General features: G+C 48.1%; 1 protein-coding gene across 1 annotated transcript in view; it reads right to left on the reverse strand.

The window, feature by feature from the left end:
* grin3bb (glutamate receptor, ionotropic, N-methyl-D-aspartate 3Bb) overlaps window positions 1-14,498 on the reverse strand; it is a 53,936-nt gene that overhangs the window by 38,564 nt on the left and 874 nt on the right. The window lies entirely within an intron of this gene.

The raw sequence follows: 14,498 nt of genomic DNA on the forward strand, positions 1-14,498 counted from the left end.
TGCCAATTAAAGTTTGTGAAGGCAATCATGCATGGTTCAAGACTCAAACCTTGGAGAATCTTGCTAGAGGCCTGACGCAAAGGTGAAATGGTGTAGAGAGAATATATTTTCCTCCTGCATAATTGAAGGCAAGGCCAAGGCTGGGAATATTATTGACTGCTTAGTAGTCATTAGACACTCCTGGAGTGTGTCAGCGGAATAATCCCTCCTTTAAACCAACTACAGAACATGAAGCTGGTTCATCTAACACAATAATCCAGTTTAGTTTAGTAGTGTATTGTCAAATATACAGAGGGACAGCGAAAAGCCTTTTTGTCGCGGGCTAGCCAGTCAGCAGGAAGACAACGCATGATTACAGTCGAGCCGTTTACAGCGTAGGATAAAGGAATAACTTTCATTGTAAGGTGGACACAACATGCTAGAGTAACTCAGCGGGACAGGCAGCATCTCTGGAGAGGAGGAATGGGTGACGTTTTTCGGGTCGAGGCCCATGTTAGTGGAAAGTACTTTTGCTCCATTTGCACTCCTCCCCTTCTCAGCTCTCCCTCAGCCCTCGGGCTCCCCCTCTTCCTTTTTCCTTTCTTCTCCCCCCCCCCCAGCCCCCAGACACTCCATCAGTCTGAAGAAGGGTGCAGCAGCAAACTCAGCGGGTGCAGCAGCATCTATGGAGCGAAGGAAATAGGCAACGTTTCGGGCCGAAACCCGGAAGGGTTTCGGCCCGAAACGTTGCCTATTTCCTTCCCGAAACGTTGCCTATTTCCTTCGCTCCATAGATGCTGCTGCACCTGCTGAGTTTCACCAGCATTTGTCATCAAGCACCATTTGCAGACTATATAAACTGCACCCCTCATCTCTCTTTCACTTTTCGTCCTTGCTGTAATAGAAACATAGAAACATAGAAATTAGGTGCAGGAGCAGGCCATTCGGCCCTTCGAGCCTGCACCGCCATTCAATATGATCATGGCTGATCATCCAACTCAGTATCCCGTACCTGCCTTCTCTCCATACCCCCCTGATCCCCTTAGCCACAAGAGCCACATCTAACTCCCTCTTAAATATAGCTTCCGCCTGCACTTCGTCTCCTCTTCCAGCCGCCCACTCTTCGTATTTCATTCGAGCACTTTTTTCCAACTCCAGGCCTTTGTAATTGTGTGAGACGTGGCAACTCTCGGGCACTGCATGGGTGAGGTTTGCTGTATGATTTTACCGGGTTGCGTGCAAAAAATAAGTATTTCACTGTACCCTAGGTACATGTGAGAAGAAAATATCATTGAATGAGCAAATACTTGAATCAGAGCAGCCTTGCCCCAAGATCAGCTACAGTACATGGATAGGAAAGGTTTAGAGAGATACGGGTCAAATGTCAGCAAATGGGACGAGCGTAGATGGACATCTGGCTCGGTTACAACTATCTACCTCACTGGTGACCCTCGGACTATCCTTGATCAGTCATTGCTGGCTTTACCTTGCACTAAACGTTATTCCCTTTTATCATGTATCTATACACTGTAAACGGCTCGATTGTAAACATGGATTGTCTTTCTGGTGACTGGATAACCCCTGTACCCTGAAGAATGAGGACATCTCCGATGCCCTGGCATGGAACACCTCATCCTGGGAGCAGATGCGGCGTAGACGGAGGAATTGGGAGTAGGGGATGGAGTCTTTACAGGAAGCAGGGTGGGAAGAAGTGTAGTCAAGATAGCTATGAGAGTCAGTAGGTTTGTAGTAGATGTCGGTCAATAGTCTGTCTCCTGTGATGGAGACGGTGAGATCTAGAAACGGTAGGGAGATGTCGGAGATGGTCCAAGTGAATATGAGTGTAGGATGGAAATCAGTGGTGAAGTTGATGAAGTCAGTGAGTTCTGCATGGAAGCAGGAGGTAGCACCAATGTCGTGGAGGTAGAGTTTTGGGATAGAGAGCAATCAAGGGATATTTTTAAGGCGGATGAGGTTTGGCAGAGAATGGGGTTGACAGGGAAAGATAGATCAGCCAAGATTGAATGGCGGAGTAGACTTGATGGGCCGAATGGCCTAACTCTGCTGCTAGAACCAATGAACACGAGCAGATGACAGTTTCTCTTCTCATCTCGTTAAGCTTCCACACATCTCCTGGAATGAATACACTGTGACATTCTGCAACTATAAAGTGCTACTGCACCCAGAAATGAGAAGCTTAGAGAAAAATCTCACCCAATAATACAATGTCGGGCATCAAAAGGTAATTAGAAATTGGTATTGTCCGAGGCAGAGAAAATTAGATCGATGGAAATAAATTTAGACGGATTCATTTATCTTGTACATTTGAACAATCTGCCGCTGAGAACCTGCTGCAGAAACGTGAAGGACAAAAGTCTCAAACACAGGACTTCAGTTTTCTTCCACCCAACATCACATAAACCAGTCAGCTGCCTCAAAAGCAGCAACTGTGACACTCAATTAGTTTTAGTATGTACAAAGGTACACAAAATTGCTGGAGAAACTCAGCGGGTGCAGCAGCATCTATGGAGCGAAGGAAATAGGCGATGTTTCGGGCCGAAACCCTTCTTCAGACGTACAAGATGTGACGGATGGGAAGACGACTGCTGGTTCAAGCGCCCACACTCTCCCACACACTGGGAAGTCTCGTCTCTATTGATATTAGTCGGGAAATTATAGCCACCGGAACACCATGGAGTCTGAACTAGCCAGCACCGTGTGGCGAAACGCATTGAATTGATTGAGAGGCGGAATGTGGAAAAGACCCCTTCAGCCCATCGATGGTCCATGCTAACCATTGATCACCCTAGATTCAAGATCCAAGATGGGGCCCCAAGCCAGGCGACATTCGGGTGCTGGTCCCAGAAGTGGATCTGCAATCGCTTGTCATAATCCCTCCACTCTTTTAAACCGCTGCTCCAGCAGCAGCATTACTTACTCTATGATCTGTACAAATGCAGAAGGCTTGATATTAATCATGCATAGTCTTTCCGCTGACTGGATAGCATGCAACAAAAAGCTTTTCACTGTAACTTGGTACATGTAACAATGAACTAACTAAACTAAACTAAAGTCTATGTCACCCAACTTTCGCATCCACTTCCCACATTCCAGCTGCAATTTACAGAGGCCAATGAACCTGTAAATCACAATATTCTTGGGATGTGGGGGGGGGGGGAAACCAGAGCACCCGGTTGAATAGAAATTCATTGAATTCATTGAAGAATGCAGCATGGAAACAGGCCCTTCAGCCCACCGAGTCCGTGCCAGCCATCGATCACCCGTCCGTGCTAGTTCTAGGTTATCCCATGTTCTTATCCACTTCTAACAAACAGCAGGGCAAATAACCTACAAACCCATTAGTCTTTGGGATGTGGGAGGAAACTGGAGCCACAGGGAGGACGTACAGACTCCACGCAGACAGCACCAGAGGTCAGGATTGAACATGGGTCTCCGGCGCAGTGAGGCAGCAGTTGTACCAGGAGGGTGGAAGAAGCTCACACTTCACACAGTGTTTACACTATTGCACAATTTTCTTCTGCTAGCTTTTCATTGATGATCAGTTATTTACCACAAGTGTACTTGGTGTCAAAGGATCAGTGGTAAGAGTACTAACAAACGCAACATCTGTCTAAGAGTCTAGTTTAATTTAGAGATCCAGCATGGAAACAGGCCCTTCGGCCCACCGAGCCCACACTGACCAACAACCACTATCCTACACACTAGGGACAATTTACAATGTTTAACAAAGCCAAATTACTGGACAATTTACCAAAGTCCATTAATCGAGTAGGAGCAGGAATAAGAGTAGTAGTAGAACTAGGCCCATCAGAACCAGTAGAACTAGGCCCATCAGGTCTACTCCGCCATTCAAACATGGCTGTTCTATCTCTCCCACCCAACCCCATTCTCCTGCTTTCTCAACATTACCTCTGACATCTGTATGTGGGAGGAAGCCGGGGCACCCGGAGAAAACCCACGCAGTCACAGGGGGAACGTGCAAACTCCACACAGGCAGCCCCCATGCTCAGGATGGAATGGGGGTCTCTGGCGCAGTAAGGCAGCAACTCTGCCACCACTTGTCACGTGCCGAACTGAGTCGAAGTCAAGTACAATCACGCTCTTAGACGCGACATCATAGGATAAACACAGTCCTCTCCAAAACTAGTCATTATTCCACGATCTTTTTAAATGTCAAGGAAGGTTGACTTTTTTAATATTAAGTGACCAGATTTATTACACTGATATTATCCCCCCCAACCCCCCATCTCCTGAGGATTCTTCTTCTCCCTTTTAAGGTTAATACACCTTCTGCTAACCTACCAGCATAACCAGTCTTTATCTGCACCACGATGGAACCACAGAGGGCATTGCAGTATACACCCTGTGCGTAGGGGAGAGTGTAGAGCTGAAGATGCCCTGGTTGGGTTGCCCCTGGGCCTGGCCAAGCTGCCCATCCGCAAGTCACAGTGCCAGGCGGAAGAGGGCTCTGTCTGGCACTGTGACAAAGCTGGGTGGCAGTGTGAACTGTGATGAGGATGCTATGAGAATGCAGGGCGACTTGGACAGGTTGGGGGAGTGGGCACATGCATGGCAGATGCAGTTTAATGCAGATAAATGTGAGGTTATCCACTTTGGTAGCAGGTTACTATCTAAATGGCGTCAAGTTGGGGGAAAAGGGGAAGTACAATGGGATCTGGGGGGGGTCCTTGTACATCAGTCTATGAAAGTAAGCATGCAGGTATAACAGGCAGTGAAGAAAGCGAATGGCATGTTGGCCTTTGTAACAAGAGGAATCGAATATAGGAGCAAAGAAGTCCTTCTGCAGTTGTACAGAGCTCAGGTGAGACCACACCTGGAGTATTGTGTGCAGTTTTGGTCTCCTAATTTGTGGAAGGACATTCTTGCTATTGAGGGAGTGCAGCGTAGGTTTACAAGGTTAATTCCCGGGATGGCGGGACTGTCATATGCTGAGAGAATGGAGCAGCTGGGCTGATCCTCAGTCTGAAGAAGGGCCTAATCCCGAAACGTCACCTTTTCCTTCCATCCAGAGATGCTGCCTGTCCCGCTGAGTTATTCCAGCATTTTGTGCGATTGTCAATGAGTGTGAAATCTAGCATGGACAGGTTGGGCCAAATGGTCTCTCTCTGCGCTGGAGATGCCTCCTTTGATGCCGCCAATCGGACCCATGAGGATCTCAATAAACATTGAAGATATTTTGACTCCGCGATCACAATTTTGACAACAATCACCCCCTCCCGCAAGATATTTTTGCCCATTTATGATGTTCTGCTTCTCCGTGGATTGTCACCTTGGAGCAGCTTGTGTGGACCCGAGATCCTGAGAGCGATGCCGTCTGGAGCAATGCTCCTGGTGGGGCCACCCATGTCGGTAAGGTCAAGGGGGAGGACTCTGACAAAGAGCAGTCCAACCAAGACCTCAACGGTGGAACGGTCGGAGGACGATGGCTGACCTCAGTGGAGCGTCACAACGGCTGGGAAGGCGGATGAAGGCTGCGGCAGAAAAGGGTCTCCGGTCATCTTGGACTCCATGCCGCTGGATCCTGACCCAGATCTGTCAAGGACCGTGTGGTGGCTGTCTGTGCACCAGTCTCCCCACGTTAAACAAAGTCACGCACAGGCGTCCTCCATATAGGGAATAGCACCCTGGAGACACCCATGGTCAGACATGACTGAAGGGGGTCTAAGACTAAGATAGGGTTGGACAGTATCGTCCCCAACCAATACTATTGGCTCCCATTTCCAGTCAGAGCAACTAAATAATAACTAACATGGGGAATCCAGACTGATTTTCATCTCTCTAGTTTATTGACACCAGCACATCGAACAAACCCACACACACACTGAGGCCGGGTCTTGCATTCATTTACCAACAGGTTTGCAGAGTCAACGTGTGTGCCAACGAGAATGTTTAGACCAATAATATGGCAGCTTGCTGCTGTTAGCCAGAGTTAGAAATCTTCGCAAGAGACAATATACTGAACAAGGATCTAATAAATCCTCAAATTGTGCCGAGCTGGCAGAAACTGGGATTAAATGATCATTTGATCAGCCATGAACATTCTTTAAGGTGATTTTAATAATTTGCCACACAGTCTCCGAAAGCTTTGCAGAAACCTTCAGAGTTAGAAGTAATCAGTGTTACACAGAAGCAATCAGCATCACGGCAAACAGGTTTATTCATGGCATTGCTGTTCCCAGCTGGGACAGTCGTGAAAAGGATAGAGTCGGCTTCAGTGCTCTCATCGTTTGCAACTGATTGCTCCTACACGTTGCCAACTGGAAGATGTTTGTGTAAGAGGGGGATCAAGGTCACAAAGATAGGTGGAATGGCTTTATGTACCTCCTATATCTCTCCGTCCCCGCTCCCCTGATTCTCAGTCTGAAGGTGGGTCTCGACACAAAACGTCACCCATTCCTTCTCTCCAGAGATGCTGCCTGAACCGCTGACTTACTCCAGCTGTTTATGCCAATCTTCAGTTTAAACCAGCAGCTACCTACCTACACAACAGACAATAGACAATAGGTGCAGGAGTAGGCCATTCGGCCCTTCGAGCCAGCACCGCCATTTAATGTGATCATGGCTGATCATCCCCAATCAGTACCCCGTTCCTGCCTTCAGCGTGGAAGGCAGTCTTTGGTGATATGTTGGGAGCTGCTGGAGTTGGTTTGTAGGCATCAGGAGAGAGGAACACAGCAGGAGCAGGAAGAAAACAATTGGCTCCTCAAGTTTACATCACCATTCCATAAGATCATGACTAATCCAAACTTGCCCTCCATGCAACTTCCTGTTCCCCCTCCCTAACCTCTTCGATACTTAGAGTCATAAAGTCATACAGCGTGGAACAGGCCCTTCGGCCCAACTTGCCCACACCGGCTTGCCCACCCAGTTGCTGTCTACGGCTGCCGTCTGTACGGAGTTTGCACGTTCTCTCCGTGACCTGCGTGGGTTTTCACCGAAAACTTCAGTTTCATCCCACACTCCAAAGACGTCCAGGTTTGTAGGTTAATTGCCTTGGTGTAAATGTAAAAAACGTCCCTGGTGTTGGAGGACAGTGTTAATGTGCAGGGATCGCTCGTCAATGTGGACTCAGTCGGCCAAAGGGCCTGTTCTCTATCACTGTATCTCGAAAACGAAAATTAAAACTGAAAACTAAGGTAGTTACGCCTTTATCCAATCCCCATTTGATATTAACTTGCACAGTAGCTTGTGCGTGGGGTGATGCCTGTTTGGTCGTGAGTAGTCGCCCAAAGAGTTGTACCATTTTCTGCTCGCTGCTGGATTTTCAACATGTTGAAAATTTCCGGCAACCTGTTGAGACTATGGTGGGTGCCAGCAAGTTGCCAAAAAATTTGTGTAAGTGGGACAGGCCCTTAATAATGGCCTCCTTAATAATGCATTGTGTCATTTCCTCAATGTCAGACAAGGGCCTATAATTGTTTACCCTCTCCTTCCATTTCTTGGGAGGGTCCATTTAAGGTTTTGCCAAATGCCTGGGACCTTATAGAGTCATAGTGTAATACAGTGTGCAACAGGCCCTTCGGCCCAACGCCCATACTGACCACATGCCCCATCTACACTAGTCCCACTTGCTTGCGTTTGGCCCATTGTCCCTCTATCCCTCCCATGTGCTTGTCCAACTGTTGTGCTAGCACCTGCCTCAACTACGCGAGGAGAGGGCGGGAGGATGGGGTTGAGAGGGAAAGATAGGTCCGCCATGATTGAATGGCGGGGTAGACTTGATGGGCTGAATGGCCTCATTCTGCTCATATACCTTGTGAACTTATCAACCTCATTCCACCTACTACCTACCCCCCTTTGTGTAAAAAAGCTGCCCCCTCCCAGAGTGAGGGGATTTTCATAAGTAACAACTAACATTTTCTGGGAAATAACGTTTTAATGAAGAGGTGCACTGCTAGAACCCAGATTGGGAGATTAATCTGGTGTGATTGTTGATGTTCACGATCTATAGAACAGGAGAGCACAATATGCTACGATGCATCTCAATTGAGTTGTAGTTAAAAATAACGTCTAATCGAGCATCTCACGGTGTGGTCACTCTGTGAGTTATACGTACTGGAGTTCTGCTCTGTTCTACATAACTGCAAAGATGACACTATCTGGCAACTCCCCAGGGCTGCACCAGGAACCCAGCCAAAGGGCATTTCAGTAATTAGTATGTGAAATACTGAAGTATAAATGCCTCTAAACTAAACTCACCAGCATTTATCATTCACGCTGCCTCTTGTTATTGTTGCGACATTTTATCGCCTAAAATAAATCCAGTTAGTTCCACTCAGTACCAATTAAGCTGATTACTACTTGGTTAATTAAACCAGACCAGTGACAACTCTTGATCATACCTGTTTAATCAAAAGTTATCTGTTCGAGCGTTCAAAGCTCTTAACTAAATTTCATGCAGCCGGAGACTGGAGGAAGACATGAAAATGAGCTGGGATTCCCTCTCCTGATATAGCATCTCCTGCCGGAAAATTAGCAATTTGGGGAAGTTTATTTTATGACTTTACTCTGGAGATACAATGCAGAATCAGGCCCTTCAGCCCACTGGGTCAGTGCCGACCAGCGATCCCCGTACACTAACATCATCCTACACACACTAGGGATGATTCACAACTATACCAAGCCAATGAACTTACAAACCTGTACGTCTTTGGAGTGTGGGAAAGATTTCGGCAGGACCAGGAGAACATACAAACTCCGTACAGACTAGCTCCCATAATCAGGATCGAACCCGGGTCTCTGGCGCTGTAAGACTCTACCGCTGCGCCACCGTGCCGACCTGCAGAGGGTGAGGCTTATCTATAATATTCCCCAGTTTTCTTCTTCTTGCATATGGCGTGCACAGCCTAAAGTTGTAGGACAACTTGTGCTATTTGATTGTGCACACCGGGTTGATTGCATTCGTTGAAACAGGGTGGGCCACGTGAAGGTTGCAATCTCCCGCCCCGTATTACCCAGTGATAAATCTACACACTCGCCCTCTGGAGGAGGCAGCAGAGAAACAAGAGATCAAATATTATCTCTCAGGCTGTGGGAGGCTTCCCTGGGGCGAGGAGAGGGATGTGGCGATGGCTGGAGGCCCACAGCAGCCTGGGGCTTGCCTGGAACGGGCAACACACATAACCAATGATCCTATAGATAGACCAAGATAGACCACTCCTGCTAACTGCAATGGCTGACGTGTAGTACGCAACGGAGCGGAATGTGGGTCTTTTTTTCATCCATTTCAGTAACCCGACCTGACCCGACCTGCAGTGTAATCACCGGTTGCAGCATCTATGGAGCGAAGGAAATAGGCAACGTTTCGGGCCGAAACCCTTCTTCAGACTGATCGGGGGCGGGGGTGGGCGGGGACAAGAAAGGAAAAAGGAGGAGGAGCCCGAAGGCTAGGGGATGTTTCTCCAGCTTTTTTGTGTAACCTTCGATTCTCCAGCATCTGCAGTCCCTTCTTAAATGCAGTGTAATCACCGTTGCGGGGGAACAGTTTTATGTTAATAAATTTAAAATTCTGAAAATGAGGAGAAGATTTTTGCCAAATAACTTTTATTTTTATGAGGATGTTTCCGTAACCGGCTTCCGTCTCCGCACTAGTATCTTTACTCCGCTGTGGGATCTTTGGTGCGGAGACGGAAGCCGGTTACGGAAATGGGGCCTAAAATGACCCATGAATCTGCCCATGACCGAAATATGTCTTTTTCGTCGAGTGATCTATCTTGCTCGCTGTAGGAACTTTGCACAAGAGCTCGGACATTGGATAGGTCAGTTCTGTTTATTGTCACCTGTACTGAGGTTCAGTGAAAAGCTTTTGTTGCATGCTAACCAGTCAGCAGAAAGACAAAACATGATTACAATCGAGCCATTTACAGTGTACAGATACATGATAAGGGAATAACGTTGAGTGCAAGGTAAAGCCAGCAAAGTCCGATCAAGGATAGTCCAAGCAACACCAATGAGGTGGATAGTAGTTCAGCACTGCTCTCTGGTTGCAGAAGGATGGTTCAGTTGCCTGAACAGCTGGGAAGAAACAGTCCCCGATTCTGAAGGTGTGCGTTTTCACACTTCTGTACCTTTTGCCAGATGGGAGAGGGGAGAAGAGGGAGTGTCAATGTCATTGATGATGCTGCTGGCCTTGCCGAGGCAGCGTGAGGTGTAAATGGAGTCGATGGAAGGGAGGTTGGTTCGTGTGATAGTCTGGGCTGCGTCCACAATTTGTTGCAATTTCTTGCGGTCTTGGATGGAGCTGATCCCAAACCAAGCTGTGATGCATCCGGATAAAATGCTTTCTACGATGCATCTGTAGAAGTTGGTGAGAGTTGTATGGGGACGCAGCTAGTCCCAGGGGACTAACCCTTCTGAGGAAGTAGAGACATTGGGAAGTAGATAAGTAAATGGTGCCAAAACATGGGGCACCACTTGCACGCGGGCTCAGTAGACTATTGTGTTTAATGAGGAACTGCAGATGCTGGAAAATCGAAGGTAGACAAAAGTGCTGGAGAAACTCAGCGGGTGCAGCAGCATCTATGGAGCGAAGGAAATAGGCAACGTTTCGGGCCAAAACCCTTGGCAACACTTGAGGTTCCCGGAGGTTTTTATTAGTCTCCCTACCTGCTTCCACTACCTGCAACCTCCGGCAACCACCTGCAACCTCCGGGAACCGCACGGAAACCTTGGGTGAGGGCACAAAGTCTCCAGAGGTTTCCGTTCACGTTTCCTAAGTGGGACAGGGGCGTAGGACATTCATAAAAACATAGAAAATAGGTGCAGGAGGAGGCCATTCGGCCCTTCGAGCCAGCACTGTGATCATGGCTGAACGTCCCCAATCAATAACCCATGCCTGCCTTCTCCCCATATCCCTTGACTCCACTAGCCCCTAGAGCTCTATCTAACTCTCTCTTAAATCCATCCAGTGACTTGGCCTCCACTGCCCTCTGTGGCAGGGAATTCCATAAATTCACAACTCTCTGGGTGAAAACGTTTTTCCTCACCTCAGTGTTAAATGGCCTCCCTCCTTTATTCCAAGACTCTGGCCCCTGGTTCTGGACTCGCCCAACATTGGGAACATTTTCCCAACATTCAGCCCATCAAGTCTACTCTGTCATTCAATCATGGGCTGATCTATCTTTCCCTCTATCTATCTATCTCTGCCTTAAAAATATCCATTGACTTGGCCTCCATTGCCTTCTGTGGCAAAGAATTCCACAGATTCACCACCCTCTGATTAAAGTAGAACCAAGGGAGAAACAGTGTCGGCAAAGCTAGTGTAGTAAGGGACTGCAGATGCTGACAGATATCGAAGATCAACACTAAGTGCTGGTGGAACTCGGCGGGTCAGGCAGCATCTCTGGAAAAAAGACATGTTGCCTGACCCACTGAGTTACTCCAGCATATGGTGTCTATCTTCGGCAGCAAAGCGAGTGCCCATGGTCTCCTTGGCCGAGATCAAACTTCCAGAGGCCCTTGAATAAATTAATTGCCACCAAACAGTGCCACACCAGGCAATGCATTTGCCCACAGAACCTGCACGAGGGCGATGCTGGCTTTTAAAAATATGTTGTTTGTGGCAGAAATATCAGACAGAGTGGTAAAGAAAGATCTCTCTTTCTCTCTCCTGTCAAGTGCAGCCAACTGCAACATGGCATTTTGGGTGGCAAGGAAGATCATATGATTGAAGTCCCTCTCTCACTCTCTCTCTCCCCCATACACACTCTCATGCACACACACACTCAAGGACACACAGACGCACTCACGCAAACACTATCTCTAACACACACACACACACACACACTCTCTCTCACACACACACACACACACTCACTCTAACACACACACTCTTGCTATCTCACATACACACACTCGCCCTAACACTCACTCTCACTCTCACTCTCACACTTCCTAACACTCTGTCACTCTGGGTAAGAGTGTTTCAGTGATACACCCCCCCCCCCCCCCCCCCCCCCCCCCCCCCCCCGTTGTTGGGGACATTCATCTAAATTCCACTCTCCGGATTCAAGATTCCAGCCCAGGTTTGTGAGGAACATTCCCCGCAGATAAACCTCATCCCAGCCGTATCCTCGTGAAGTGTCTCAACTCATTACACCGGGAACTGGTGAAATCAGCAGGACGCTGGCTAAAGATGAGGGTGAACCATTTTATTGTCCAAAGCAAATATGTCTAAAATCCAATTGCATCTCCAACGCTTAGGTAAAAGGAACAGCCAGAGAAAGGCTCATTTTAACAGATATTACTGCAGCTCCACCACTGGCAATCTCTATCGCTGGTATAATCTATGATGCCACGCATTCACAGTAAACCAATGCTTATTCAATGTTGATTCTAATCTAACTGGTTCATTGTGACCCTGTGGATAGAATTCGTTTTTTCGCGTTTATGAGATGTTCAGACGGATACACGACAAAATGCAGGTGCTGGAATTTTGAACAAAACACAAAGTGCTGGAGGAACTCAGCGGGTCGGGCAGCATCTGTGGAGGGAATGAACCGGCGATGTGTCGGGTCTGAAGAAGGGTCTGGGCCCGAAACGTCCCGTGACCATTCCCTCCACAGATGCTGCCCCTGACCCACTTTGAGTTTAGCGCGAGTACCACAAAAGCTGGAGTTAACTCAGCGGGTCAGACAGCGTCTCTGGAGAGAAGGAATGGGTGATGTTTCGGGGCGACCTCTTGAAGAAGGGACTCGACCCACTCCTTCCCTCCAGAGATGCTGCTGCCTTTCCCGCTGAGTTACTCCAGCATTTCTGTGTCTATCTTCGATTTAAACCAGCATCTGCAGTTCCTTCCTACACAATATTAACTACTCGCTGTTCCATTTGTTCACCGAAGATCTTCTGGAAAGTTTTGAATTGAACTCAGCAACCTCTAAAGTGGGATAATTCTCCACATCTGCAGAACACTCATCTGTCCCCTGTGTCCCTGCTTCATACTGAAGGCGTCGTTTTAGCCGGGCCGGTAGCCGAGGTGTATAGAACGCGGCTTGGACAAGATTGAACAAACAGTAAAATAATACACAGTGTTATAGATCCTTCCAGTTTCCTTCATGTCAATAGACAATAGACAATAGGCAGGAGTAGGCCATTCGGCCCTTCGAGTCAGCACCGCCATTCAATGTGATCATGACTGATCATCCCCAATCAGTACCCCGTTCCTGCCTTCTCCCCATATCCCCTGACTCCGCTAATTTTAAGAGCCCTATCTAGCTCTCTCTTGAAAGCATCCAGAGAACCGGCCTCCACCGCCCTCTGAGGCAGAGAATTCCACAGACAAGATAACGGTGACAACTTGCAGGAAGATAGGGAGAGACCGGGGAGGCGCTAGACTTATAGACTGCTCCTGCACAGTGCTGGTACAGTACCGACTCAACGGGCCGAATGGCCACCTACAGTAACCCCTCTGTGATTCTGCAACGCCATAACCCACCCCACCCCAGGTAACACTTCTTAACCCAAATCACAGCGGATTTGGAAATGTTCCCTTCTCTCCAGAGATGCTGCCTGTCCCGATGAGTTACTCCAGCATTTTGAGTCCGTAATTTGATTGTTCCCTCCAAGTCTACTCCGCCGTTCAACCATGGCTGATCTCTCTCTCCCTCCTAACCCCATTCTCCTGCCTTCTCCCCATAACCCCGGGGGTATTGTGTGCAGTTTTGGTCTCCAAATTTTGAAGAGGGACATTCTTGCTATTGAGGGAGTGCAGCGTAGGTTTACAAGGTTAATTCCCGGGATGGCGGGACTGTCATATGGTGAGAGAATGGAGCAGCTGGGCTTGTACACTCTGGAGTTTAGAAGGACGAGAGGGAATCTCATTGAAACATATAAGATTGTTAAGGGATTGGACACGCTAGAGGCAGGAAACATGTTCCTGATGTTGGGGGAGTCCAGAACCAGGGGCCACACAGTTTAAGAATAAGGAGTAAGCCGTTTAGAACGGAGACGAGGAAACACTTTTTCTCACAAGAGAGTGGCGAGTCTGTGGAATTCTCTGCCTCAGAGGGCGGTGGAGGCAGGTTCTCTGGATGCTTTCAAGAGAGAGTTAGATAGGGCTCTTAAAAATAGCAGAGTCAGGGGATGTGAGGAGAAGGCAGGAGTGGTGAATCTCTGGAAGTCTCTGCCACAGAGGGTAGTTGAGGCCAGTTCATTGGCTATATTTAAGAGGGAGTTAGATGTGGCCCTTGTGGCTAAGGGGATCAGGGGGTATGGAGAGAAGGCAGGTACGGGATACTGAGTTGGATGATCAGCCATGATCATATTGAATGGCGGTGCAGGCTCGAAGGGCCGAATGGCCTACTCCTGCACCTCATTTCTATGTTTCTATGTTTCTATGAATGGGAAACTGATTGGGGATGATCAGCCATGATCACATTGAATGGCGGTGCTGGCTCGAAGGGCCGAATGGCCTACTCCTGCACCTAATTTCTATGTTTCTATGTTTCTATGAATGGGAAACTGATTGGGGATGATCAGCC

The sequence above is a fragment of the Leucoraja erinacea genome, chromosome 29 (genome assembly GCF_028641065.1).
Source record: "Leucoraja erinacea ecotype New England chromosome 29, Leri_hhj_1, whole genome shotgun sequence".
Taxonomy (NCBI): domain Eukaryota; kingdom Metazoa; phylum Chordata; class Chondrichthyes; order Rajiformes; family Rajidae; genus Leucoraja; species Leucoraja erinaceus.